The following is an 11,471-nucleotide window of genomic DNA, read 5'->3' as shown; positions in this document are numbered from 1 at the left end:
TTAATGACAGATATTCACTACTCCCAGATTTTTTTTTCAGCATCACTCCCATCTCTATAGGTGTGCCATGAGGTGAAAAAAGCCACTTGAAGACACAGACCTGACCTTTCTTCCCCTCTAAGCTGAGGTACCAGGACTGTGCATTTGAACAGTTAATCATTTATGTCACAGTTTTGACACTCAGATGTTAAATGTTTCAGATTTGACCCTACCAAATGCCCTGTTTCATGTTCATTTAAGAACTATCTCTACATGTATCCAAGCATGTAATACACATCCATCCTTTTACCCTCTACAATTCCCATCACAGCACAGGGAACAGTCTTAAGACATGGAGTCTGCAAGGAAAAGGCTTCAGACAGCTGCTGCACATGACTTGCAGCATCCCCAGAACTATCAGAGTCAGAAAACAAGCAGCTCAGTTTCCAGAGAAACTTGTATTTATTCAGTGAATCCACATACAGAAAAAAAAAAACAAACCAAACCAACCCAAATCTGTGCTGTATCCTGCACACTGTTCAAACTGCTTAAATAAGGCTCAGTTCTAGATGATTCTAGTGGTGGAACATTGGTTTCCTTAGAGGTTAAATTAGACATGCTCTCCTTTTAAAGTCCTCTTTTCTATTAAAACAAGAACATTGCCAGAGTAACTTACAGAGAACTTGGTGTTGGTGAGATAAAGCCCCAGAAGCTTGAGTTTCCACAGAAAAAAAGACCATGACTTGGTTACATTGCAGTTATCTAAGAAGCTGATGATGAGTTTTAGTTTCCTCCCTTTCAGACAGTTTGAGGCATTTCTTTTCTTTGCAGTTACAATTCTGATTGAAAACACTGTTCTGCCATCTGGTAAATGCCCCATGCTGGGAGGAAACAATATCTTGCTTCTCCTGCCAGCAGGGATATTCAGTTCAGTTTATGAAAACTTCAAGCATTGTGTGATTCATTTGCAAACCATGCAGTTAGCAAGACAGAATTCTAACAGTGTCCCAGGCCACAGAAATACTGCTTAAAGTCAAGTTTTGGCACAATGTTTTGGGAGAAGTGGAAGTTTAGGCCTGGATGTAAAACCCACCACCTGATAAACATCAGTAAAATGACTCTGGGATGAAGAAGAATTGATATGTAGTCTTAGCAGTTGCAAAGGGGGCAAATGGGATGAGGTTTAACAAGGCCAAGTGCCGGGTCCTGCACTTTGGCCACAACAACCCCATGCAGCGCTACAGGCTGGGGACAGAGTGGCAGAAAGGGACCTGGGAGTCTGGATTGCCAGGAAGCTGAACAGGAGCCAGCAGTGTGCCCAGGTGGCCAAGAAAGCCAATGGCATCCTGGCCTGTATCCGGAACAGCGTGGCCAGCAGGTCCAAGGAAGTGATTCTGCCCCTGTACTCAGCCCTGGTGAGGCCACAGCTTGAGTCCTGTGTCCAGTTCTGGGCCCCCCAGTTCAGGAAGGATATCGAGGTCCTGGAGCAGGTCCAAAGGAGGGCAACCAGGCTGGTGAAGGGACTCGAGCACAGACCCTATGAGGAGAGGCTGAGAGAGCTGGGGCTGTTCAGCCTGGAGAAGAGGAGGCTCAGGGGAGACCTCATTGCTGTCTACAACTACCTGAAAGGAGGTTGTAACCGGGTGGACGTTGGTCTCTTTTGCCAGACGACTTTCATCAAGATAAGAGGGCAGGGTCTTAAGTTGTGCCAGGGGAGGTTTAGGTTGGAGATTAGAAAGAATTTCTTTCTGGAGAGGGTGATCAGCCATTGGAATGGGCTGCCCAGGGAAGTAGTGGATTCTCCTTCCCTGGAGATATTTCAAAAGAGACTGGATGTGGCACTCAGTGCCATGGTCTAGCAACCGCAACGGTGATAAAAGGGTTGGACTCGATGATCTCTGAGGTCCCTTCCAACCCAGCCAATTCTATGATTCTATGATTCTATTCTATGAAATTTATCCTCATGCAGGCAGCACAGTCACCCCATTACAGTTCCTATGACTCCTAGTCCAGCCCTGACTATGCCTTTACAGCACTTTCTGGTAAAAACAGGAGGGAGAATGGTCCCATGAAAGCACAAGGAGCATCACAAGAGTTACAAGCACCCTAAATGTTTAAGAGGCTCGTGGTAACAGCAAGCTTGGCTTGCAGAAGGCTGTCTGGGTTCAGGAATGTGCACCTTTGACTTCTCCTAACCTCCCTGGTTCCTCTCTGGACTCACCAGGTAAAAAGGTCCCATCTGCCCTGCCCAAAGGACCTGCTCTGAAATCATCACAGGGATGACAGACTCCTGCTGCAGTCAGCAACAAGAACTCAAACAGATTTTATTTTCCTCTCCCTCCATGCCAGAATCTTTGGTGACAGAAGCTGGACAGGAGGCTCTCTTCTGCTTCAGCAGAGACTCTGATTCTTCAGATTTCCCAAGGGAAAAACATATTTGCCTTTGGTGAAGCCACTGTCTGCATGGTAGATGACAGATACTGACAGCAGGTTAAGCAAATATATTTCAAAGGTGGTTTTTGTTTTGCACTCACTTGTCCCCTGTGAGATCTTCTCAGAATACCAAAATGAAAGAGATTGATTCTGGAGTCCAGGACAAGTGCTGCCCCCCTTAATGCTCCTACAGTTTCCAAAATAGCTGGGGTCAAGCTAACCAAACACGACTGGGGAGCAATGGACAGGGATTTTGTGTTTCTGATTAGGGGGCAAGCAAGAGCAGGGGGCTCAGTGGTGGCCTGAGATGGAGAGGACACACTCAGCAGGCCAGATGAGGTGGGAAGAGGCAAGAGTGCAGCAGCAGAGGGAGGAGCAGAAGGGTGAGTAAAAAACCATCCTGCAGTTTGAAAAGCAGCAGCAAGGTGAACTGGAAGATTGGGAGAGCAGCCAAGAACCCAGCAGGCTGTTCCCTGCAGTGAGGGGCTCTGGGCAGGAACCTGAGAAGCAGGAGCTGGGAAACCCTCCAGGTGAGCTGTGCAGCCAAGGAGCAGCAGCCAGGCAAGTCCTGAGTCTGCCGGTGCAGGGTGAGGGCAGCAGAGAGCTGCGGCGTGCCCTCAACTTGGAAAAAGGCTTGGAAGAGCTGGAGAGCTTGGACTGGGCTGGTTGGGAGGCAGCTGGGCTGAGGCTTTCAGTACCTCGCTGGAGAATTGTTTTCAGAAGGCCATGGCCCTTTGAAGGCCGTTGCCTTCAGAGACGGTCTGCAAAGAGTGATGAGAGATGGGTAACACAGGACAGGATCCAGCAAGGACTCTTCTGCCACAGCCCTTCCTCCACCACTCTGCTGTGGAAGCAGACACCCAGCCCTGCAGGACCAGCTCAGGGACACCCAGCACCTTCAGACCATGTGAGGGGCACCAACAACTGCTGCAGCTGGCAGGAAGCTGGAGCCTGAGGGGAAGAAGAGTTTTGAGCTGATGTGACCAGCTCTAACTATTTCTGCCAATGCTACCCCAAGGACCACTCACTCTGAGCAAGGGGAAGTGGGGGAGGAGAGGAAGCCAGGAACGGGAGAGAGTCTCTGGGCAGTGGAGACAGCTGGAGCTGGCAACAGACATCTTGTGGGCTTTGCAGAGCAAGAAATGGCAAAGACCACAGCCTGACTTTGTCCCCTCATTGGGCTCAAACAACACTGTGCTGCAGCTCCTTGAAGCAGAACACCTGAGCTCAGCAGTAGAAAGCTTCTCAAGCAGTTTGTTGGAAGCCCAAGGGCTTGGCTTGACTTAATGGGGGAAGAGAAATCAAAGCAGCACGTGCCTTGCCCTTGAATCATCTCTTCTCGTGCCTGTGTCTGCCTTGGGGAAGGTGACCATGGCATGGTGGCAGCTAATGGAGCAAATGCCATGAAGATCAACAAACTCCTTATCATTGCAGCAGATGAACACTTACAGATGAATGGCTGCAGTGTCACGTGTGACCTCAGGTCCCCACAGAGATGATGTGACACATCACAGAGCAGGGAAAGGCATTGCACCTATCAGTGGAGCCCTGATCCTCCGTGTGCTGGCATGCTTTGTGCTCAGCAGAAATCCAAATGGGATGGGGACAGCTGAGGAGTATGGAGCTGGAGAGACCCTGTCCCCACACAGAGCCCAGGGCACATCTGAAATCACAGAATCACAGGATGGTGAGGTTGGAAGAGACCTCCAAGCTCATCCAGTCCAACCTTTGACCAACACTACAGCCAACTACTAAACCATGGCCTTAAGGACCAGCTCCAAATGCCTTTTAAATGCCTCCAGGGATGGTGCCCACTGTCCTGGGCCACTCCAATGCCTCACAACCTCCTATGTGAAAAAATATTCCCTAACATCCAACCTAAACCTCTTCTGGCACAGCTTTCATCCATTCCCTCTGGTCCTTTCACCAGGTGAAAGCTGTAAGCTGGCAGCAGGGCTGCAGAGGAGAGGGGCTCCTGACAGGCACAGGAGGTGAGGATCACACCTGGAGATCACCCCAAGGATTCTGCTCCATGTCTTGATGCTGCAGTTACTGAGGTGATGCTGTGGGAAGCACTGCCCAGTGCCACAGGGCTCCTTCACTCCACCAACACCAGCTCCCTTTTTCTTCCCCAAACACATTTCTCTGCTTCCTCCTACACCCTTCCAAACTTCTTAGACATGATTTTATCTCTGCCTTAAGTACTTGGTGTTTATACCTTCACAAGAATCACAGAAATGATGGTGCCAACCTTTGCTCTGAAACTGCTGTCCCCAAATTTTCAGTGCTGTGACTGCAGGCTCTGCAGGAGCTCCGTGCACTGGTACTTTGGCCTCGTATCTAAAGCTCCACTTTAGATATCAAACACAGTCTCATGAATTATAAATACTGATGTTATCTCAAGTGAAGCATTTGCCACTTCTTGCATTCATTTGTGCCACATCACAAGCCCCAGAAAGGTGCATTGTGCAGATGGTGCTTGGGTGATGAAATACACCCACTCAGGTGATGAAATACAACCTTTCCCATCCCCACTGCAGGTGGCCTTCTCAGACACATCACACCCATGAAGTGACAATTTGAATCATTGCCTCTACCTGAGGACACAGCAACTGTCCCTACACAGGCCAAGATTCAGGAAAACACAGCAGTCATTCCTTGATTCCTGGTTCCAGACCAAAACCAAAACAAAACCAAAAAACCCCAAACAAACAACAAAAAAACCCAAACCAAAACCCAAACCCAACCAATCCATTTCATCAGATCTTCAAAGGACAGGCAAGAACACCCATTCTTTCCCCAAAGTACATCACAACCTATAAAATCCACCATGTGACACCTGCTGGTCAGCCTCAGTTAGAGCACAAAGCATCCAACACTTCCAAACTCCAACAAGAAGATCAAAGGAGGGAGCATGCACTGCCAGGGAGTTTGTTGGAGGAAAGGTTCTTCCTCTAAAAGATGAAGTTTATGTCACACAGGCAAATGCACAAAAACTCTTCTCAGCAGTGCAGATCATAAAACAAGAGGCAGAAGCCACAATTTGTAGCTGGGGAAATTCAGAGTGGCCATGAGGAACTGCTTATTCATTAGGAACATAATGAGATATGGGATCCAACACCCAGAGAAGCTGTGGGAGAGAAAATTCTGGAAGACAAAGCCCAGGGCTGACCTGACCTGGCATTGCTACCAGTCCTGCCTCCTGCTCCAGAGCACCTGACAACTCCATGATAAGTCTGACTCAAAGAAGGAGGGGGATTCCTTTCTAACCTCAAAGCTGAGAAGTGATAATTGTCAACATTTTTGTCAGCTTAACAGCACATTCTCACAAACCATTGACAAGCCCCTGCTCCCACTGCCTTCATGGCTCTGTGTGGGAGACCCAAGGTCTCCTGCATTCTCTGACCAAAAACAAGGTGACTCAATCAGTTTAATAGCTTTAGAAGACTTTAGATAATTCTTACCTGTGCCTCAGTTTCCTCCCCCACTGATCTTGAAAGCAGACAACAGGAAGCTTAATTGATGGCTTCAAACCATCTGAAGATGAAAAAGCACAAAGAGAAGAGCAGAGCATTAACTAAAACTTTCATTGTTACTGCTTTTAAAGACCCCAAACCTCCCCCAGCCAGGCTGAGTCCTGCATTGCTGGGCCCTCTCTGACTACAAAAATAAAAGCCAAGCCCTGTCCTAAAACTCACAGCAAACTTGAGAAGCAAAATATTTCACCACCACATATTTGCTGCAGCCAGGCTGAAGCTGAGAGTGGGAGAGCATGTCCTACTCCTTGGAGTAGTTACAGCACCCTTGCTGCAGGGGAGGAGAGATTTGCCAAGAAAACGTCAGGGCTGAGTGAAGTTTTCACATCACAGATCCCACATCCTGCTCCCCAAGGCTCCATGTCTGCAATGCCACGGAGCAGCCAAGGAGCAGGCATTTTTTGGGGGAAAAGCTGGTGCTGGGTGACCCCACAAACAGCTGGGGAACAGCTCTTCCAGCCTGGGGAACAGGAGCTGAACTCCTGCCCCGGCACCCTCCAGCCAACCAGCTCAGGCTGATGATGTGTTTCACATCCCCCTGGTGAATGATGGGCAAGGCCCAGGCTTGAATCCTCACCTGTAGCAGCAGACACACCTTGGGGAGCAAGTCTTTGCTCCAGGCTTTGCTCCATCTCTGGGCAGACCTTTCTTGGCACCAGGGCCAACGTGGTGGCTCAGAGATGGAGCTGAAGGGTTGTGCAGAGGTGGTGCCTGCTGTCTGTGGGGCTGAGCCCACTGCACACCAGGATCACAGAACCATAGAATCCTCAGGAAGGGACCTTTCAGCTCACCCAGTTCCAACCCCCTGCCATGGGCAGGGACACCTCCCACAGCTCAGGTTGCTCAGAGCCCCATCCAGCCTGGCCTTAAAAACGTCCAGGGATGGATGGGGCTTCCACCACCTCTCTGGGCAGCCTGTGCCACCTCTCACCACCCTCATGGGTAAGAATTCCTTCCTAACACCTCATCTAAATCTCCTCCTTCAGTTGAATCCATTCCCCCATGTCCTACCAGAGATCCTCAGGAGTCCCTCCACAGCTGTCTTGTAGCCCCTTTAGATCCTGGAAGGCCATAAAAAGATCTCCTCAGAGCCTTCTCCACACAGAACCACCCCAACTCTCTGCCGTCACAGCAGAGGTTCCCCAGCTCTCCGATCACCTCAGGGCCCCTCTCTGGACACCCTCCAGCACCTCCATCTCTTTCTTGTGACAGGGCCTCCAGAACCGGACCCAGTACTCTGGTCTCACCGGATCAGAGCAGGGGAGACAGACACAGACCCTCAGCACCCCATGGCGGAGGGTTGGGAGGTGACCCCTGTGTGTCAGGGGGGTGCTGGGGACACCGCTCCCGGGGGCACCACGCACCCTCTGAGGGGACTCCAGGACCACCATCCCCTCAGCCCGCCCCACGCACACCTCTCCCACCTCTCATTGGCCAGGACAGGGACTGCCGCCTTCTGATTGGCTCCTCCAGCTGCCCGTCAGCCCCTGGGGGTATTTATGTGGGGCGAGGCCCCCACACTCCCTGTTCTGTCAGGTGCCGAGGAGCGGAGCAGAGCAGAGCAGAGCAGAGGTAAGGAGGGGCTGGGCTGGGAGGTGCTGGGGCTCATCGAGGCTGCTCCTCACCTCGGGGGGCTCTTGGCAGCCAAGGGTGGAGGCTGTGCTTGGCTATGGCTCCATGCTTGAAGCCCTTCTGGCCCTAAGCAGCACGGAGCTGAAGCCTGCCCGCCCGTGGTGCTTTTCCAGCTCCCTGGAGGAGCTGAGCTGTGGGCTGGGTCTCTGTGGGTGAGGGGGGGTGTTGGCTTTTTGAGGCTACAGGTGGCATTTTATGGTGTCAAGCAGCACCTGCTGGGTGAGGAAGAGCTGAAAGGCTTCAAATCCTTTCCTAGAGCCTTCTTCCTGAGATGACGTCCTGGGAATGCTATGGTCCTCTTATTTGTGCTTGAGCAGCTTTGGGTCTGAAAACTCTTTTTTTGCTGATCAAAGTTGTGCAAGGGGGTATCCCAGGGGGTGTCTCCCCCTCTGTACTCAGCACTGGTGAGGCCACAGCTTGAGTCCTGTTTCCAGTTCTGGGCCCCTCAGCTCAGGAAGGAGATTGAGGTGCTGGAGCAGGTCCAAAGGAGGCAACTGGGCTGGTGAAGGGACTCAAGCACAGATCCTATGAGGAGAGGCTGAGGGAGCTGGGGGTGTTGAGGCTGGAGGAGGGAGAAGAGAATCACTCTCTCCAACTCCCTGAAAGGAGGTTGGAGCCAGGGGGGGGTTGGGCTCTTTTCCCAGGCAACTCTCAGCAAGACAAGAGGGCAGGGTCTCAAGTTGTGCCAGGGGAGGTTTAGGTTGGAGATGAGAAAGAATTTCTTTCTGGAGAGGGTGATCAGGCATTGGAATGGGCTGCCCAGGGAAGTAGTGGATTCTCCGTGTCTGGAGATATTTCAAAAGAGCCTGGATGTGGCACTGAGTGCCATGGGCTGGGAACCACGAGGGGAGTGGATCAAGGGTTGGACTTGATGATCTCTGAGGTCCCTTCCAACCCAGCCAATTCTATGATTCTCTCTGCCACCCATGGTGTGGCCCTTGGACATCCCCAGGGACTGGTGTTGGTGTTGGGAGAAGCAGTGGATGCCTGAGGAGGTGGAGGGATCAGCTGAGCATCCCCTTCCTGTTGACAGAGCTGCCTGTAGCTATTTCACATGATCCCTGAGTGTGGGTCTGATGACAGTGGTAAGGAAGGGGGTGGCCTGAGTGACAAGGTAACCTGTGTCTTGCTGCAGAGAGCTCTGCAGGAGGAGGCTGTGGCCATGCCCAGCTCTGCGAGCTGGCTGGAGGGAGCACTTGGCAAGCTAGCTGGGTGTTTCTTCAGACAAAGAGGGTTCTTAAATGTGGTTGTGACTACCTGAAGCTTTACAGCTGTGGAGGACTTCAATTACTAAAGCTGGTCCTGCTAAAACTTCCAGATGAAAGTGTGTTAAAGACTAAAGCAAGTTACAGCTCCTGTCTGAGAGGTCTGTCCTCATGGCAAAACTGGTGTATGGTGTAATTGGTGTATTAAAACAGCCAGGAAGCTGTTTTAATTAAAACTCCCTCTGTGTTTTCCTAAAATATTCCCCAATTCTTGTAGCTTGGAAGGCTTGTGTGCTCACTGTCTCAAGAAGTTACTGACCTAGTCCTGGGCACTGGCTGTGGACCTTGATTCCTCCTGGAGGTGTGTGTGGGGGAAAGCCCTGCATCCTCTGCAAAAGCAGCTTTGATCTTTGTTCCCTAATGCTGATGGCTTTTTCTAGGAAGGTTAGATGGGGCATCTCTGGCAGCAATTCTGAAATGAAGTGTCCCAAGGTCAAAGCTGAAAAATCATCCACTCCTCCTCTTTCTAAACCTGATTCTGCCCTTGGAGAATTTGCAAATAACCCCCTGGGCTACAGCACTGCATTCCCTGAGGCAGCAGACATCCTGTGACCCAGTTCTGCAGTGCTGGAAACTGGGGTATCAGTGGCAAATCTCGAGAAGAACGCAAGGGGTTTAGCCACAAATTAATACCTCTGCCCTCATTAGCCTTCCCTGCTCACATCTAAAGCACTCAACTTAGCTTTGATTGCCTAAATGGCCAATAAGGAATTGGCAGTTCAGCTTCTGAACCAGACTGTGGCTCCATCTGTCCTCCCAAGGTAAAATATTTGGAAGGAAGAAAAGCTTCTTAAACAGCAAGGTCCTACATCCCTGTTTGTAAGAAAACAGCACGTTGTCTTCATGGGGCAGAACTGCTTCCCACAGGAAAAATAAAAACCTCCCATGAGTTTATGGATCAGTTGTATGTATGCTGGTCAGTGTCAGAGGGACAGAAGCCCAGGGAGGACTCTGCCAGGGACAGCTGGGACAGCCCAACCAAGGCAGGGGCTGTTTTGGTATCAGTGCCTCTGTTTCACAGAGTTCAGCTTTGTGCCAATTTGGGCAATAACCAGCAGTTAAGCAACTCTGTCATGCTAGAAATGTGCACTGAGATGTTTCATCTTTCTGAAATTAACTTTTCCAAGAACTTTCTCCAGCTGTGAGCTAATCTCTGTGATGTAGCAATGGTACCAAATCATCTGGGCATTATTTTTATACAAAGCAAACTGGAACCAAAACAACTGCTGAGGCTGTTCCTGCTTTTCTGCCTGGTGGTTCCCCTGCCTGTGAGTCCCACTCCCACCCACCCCATTTTGCTGTTGTGCCTTTGGAGAGAGGATTCTGAAACAACTGACCCAGAGCTGCTAAGCACTGAGCTTTCCTGCAATCTCTGAAGTTAAATGAGGACTGCTCAGCACTTTGGAGGGGAAAGAGAAAATAAAACCATGCTGTGGGCTCTGGAAGATCTGCCCACACCACTGGCATTGCAACACACCCCAATTCCTCCTACACAGAGGAGAGCAAACCATGTTCTGACATGACTCTGCTGCAAGGATTATCCCTGGCACACTTGCATCTATAATTAAGATGCTCCTGATACTTCAGAGCTTCGTTCTTACACTAGTTTTTACATCAGCCAGGGGCTTACTCCTGATATATTCTACCAACTACAGTCCTTTTCACTTTTTTTTTTTTTTTATCTTCAATATGTCTGCTAACTCTGACACCAAAGCCAGGGAGATACTCAGCAGTTTGAGGCTTTTCCAGCCCATCTAGAAGTAAATTAACTGAGCAAAGAGGTTGTTTGTAATGGTGTTGAAATAGTTGGGCTTTGCCCTGTGACAGGCTTGAAGACTGATTCATCCTCCTTGGCCTAAAAAAACCCCAAAAAATAGAAAACCAACTTCCCCTAAAGCACTGCAAGAGGAATAACTACTAACTGAGCAAACCATGTGGACTTTAGGACTGAGACTTTGTTCAGGCCCTGCTTTTTTGTTTGGAGCTGTTTTCTAGAAGTTCTCCCAGACTGTTAAAAGTTGAAGCTGCCTTTGTGCTCTGCTGTTCAACGAGGCAGCCCCTGGACAGGGTGGCTCCAGGGAATGTGCAGCAGAGCCCTGGCTCTGAGCTCCTCTGAGCTGGAGGTCCCAACTTGAGGGGACCTGCAGATGTGGAGCTCTCTTTAACCCTACCTTGCTTGAATCTCCCCAAAATGCTGATGAATTGCATGGTGAACACAGCAATATTTGACATCCTGCTGAGTTACCTCCTGAGATGTCTCCCCATAGTCCAAGGGTAGCAAATCCTTGTTTCACTGCTTCTCCTCCAGCCCTCTGCTCCTGTTTCCACAGCAAAATAAAAACCTTGCACAAGTCAAAGAACAGAAGAACCAAGACAATGGGCTCTGTCACAAATCAGATGGCAAATTTTTCTGGGTCGAGTCTGCCAGGGAGCCTGGAGCAATGCTTGGCTTGGGAATCTGGTTTGGGAGGAATTTTGGTTTGAGGGTTTTCCACTGGAAAATGCCATAGCATTGCTAAGAATAGCAATTAACTGGCAAGGGAGAGAAAAGCAAACACTGCACTGAAGAACAAACCTGTTGCAACCCCTCCTGTGCCTGACTGAGGATGAGAAATAATCCTGGGTT

This window comes from Calypte anna, chromosome 28 (genome assembly GCF_003957555.1).
Source record: "Calypte anna isolate BGI_N300 chromosome 28, bCalAnn1_v1.p, whole genome shotgun sequence".
Taxonomy (NCBI): Eukaryota; Metazoa; Chordata; class Aves; order Apodiformes; family Trochilidae; genus Calypte; species Calypte anna.
Note: the sequence above shows the minus strand (reverse complement) of the source record.